This window comes from Amblyomma americanum, chromosome 4 (genome assembly GCF_052857255.1).
Source record: "Amblyomma americanum isolate KBUSLIRL-KWMA chromosome 4, ASM5285725v1, whole genome shotgun sequence".
Lineage (NCBI taxonomy): Eukaryota > Metazoa > Arthropoda > Arachnida > Ixodida > Ixodidae > Amblyomma > Amblyomma americanum.
Window position 1 is genome coordinate 117,652,400 of NC_135500.1, and position 1,709 is coordinate 117,654,108.

The 1,709-nt window shown below is 45.3% G+C and overlaps 1 non-coding gene across 1 annotated transcript; it reads left to right on the top strand.

Moving 5' to 3' along the window:
- The first annotated feature begins 1,183 nt into the window (after positions 1–1,183).
- Positions 1,184–1,255, top strand: TRNAS-ACU (transfer RNA serine (anticodon ACU)). Its single transcript has one exon. It is a non-coding gene; the product is annotated as a tRNA-Ser (tRNA).
- Positions 1,256–1,709: the final 454 nt, after the last annotated feature.

The window sequence follows — 1,709 nt, forward strand, 5'->3', positions numbered from 1 at the left end:
AAAAAATTTCTGCCATACCTGCCATTCATAGGACGCCAATCGCGCCTCTTCTCATTCAACCTTGTTGAGAAGGTAAACTCATTCGCGAATATTACGTTGTACAAGTCGGTGAGACCAGCACCTACCTTCTCTGCTAGCTCCAAGGTGAAGATTTTCTGAAAAATTGCTGCATCAGACCTCCTCATTCAGTTTATCGACTGTGTGCACTCGAAACGCTGTTTTTCCTTCGTCTTTTTTTTTAACACCAATCGGCATTAAAAACATTACTCAATGCACAGAAGCGACTACTTTATAGTGCAGCTCTCAAGTGCCCGTTCGTGAGTTGAGGCCAGTTGGCGCCGTCGTTGTAACCAAGCCAAACCATAAATAAACAAATAAATAATACAAATAAACATTGCCGCGGACGAAGATTCTAACGGACGGCGCTGCGAACAGATAAACTTCGCTGGCCACAGCGTTAGAGCACTAGGCTCTGCGACGCAGTCTAGCGGTGTGCACTACGCATTCTCTTCTTCTTACACAAATAATGCCATCAAACAAATATACAAATTTTAATCCTCGGTCCATTGCACATCGCCGTCTTCATCAACTAATACTACTATCAAACTGATATCACAACAGACGCGACGACCACAGAGCAAAGCAAAACAATCAGCCTACAGAGCCGGAGACACCTACAAAGCTGCGCTCAAATTTCGCATTGCTGATGGTAATCGTCCTTTGAAATTTTTACGTGTGTTATATGCCGGCACTCGCAGATAAAGGCTTTTGGGGATTTAATTCAGTCCTTCGGCATCCGTCTCTATCCCTATATATAATTATCGATTAATACAGTTGATTATAACCATGCCCGTAAATATAGCCTTCATTGATTCGGTGAAAGCATTCGACTCAGCGGAAACCGCTGCACTTATACAGGCATTGCGGAATCAGTGTGTAGAAGAGCCTTATGTCAAAATACTTGAAGATACATAGAGGAACTGCACAGCTACTATAGTCCTCCACAAAGTCAGCAATAAAATTCTAATAAGGAAGGGCGCCAGGAAACGAGACTCGATCTCGCCATTGCTGTTCATCGCCTGTTTACAGGAGGTATTACGAGGCCTGAATTGGGAACAGTTGGGGATAAGCGGTAATGGAGAATACCTAAATAATCTGTGATTCGCTGATGACAGTGCGACCCGCCGCGGTGGCTCAGTGGTTAGGGCGCCCGACTACTGATCCGGAGTTCCCGGGTTCGAACCCGGCCGCGGCGGCTGCGGTTTTATGGAGGAAAAACGCTAAGGCGCCCGTGTGCTGTGCGATGTCAGTGCACGTTACAGATCCCAAGGTGGTCGAAATTATTCCGGAGCCCTCCACTACGGCACCCCTTCCTTCCTTTCTTCTTTCACTCCCTCTCTTATCCTTTTCCTTGTCTTATCCTTTTCCTTGTCTTATCCTTTTCCCTTTCTTATCCGCGCCTTAAGGCGCGGTTCAGGTGTCCAACGATATATGAGACAGATACTGCGCCATTTCCTTTCCTCAAAAACCAATTATATAATTATATATGACAATGCCTTGCTGAGTCAGTCAGGACTCATGACCAATGAGTTAGACAGACAGAGCAGAACGGTAGGTCTAAGATTAACATGAAGAAAACTAAAGTAATGTTCAACAGTACCCTTTCGGCCCTGGCGGTGTCAATTGACACCGCAAGACAAATATTCCAT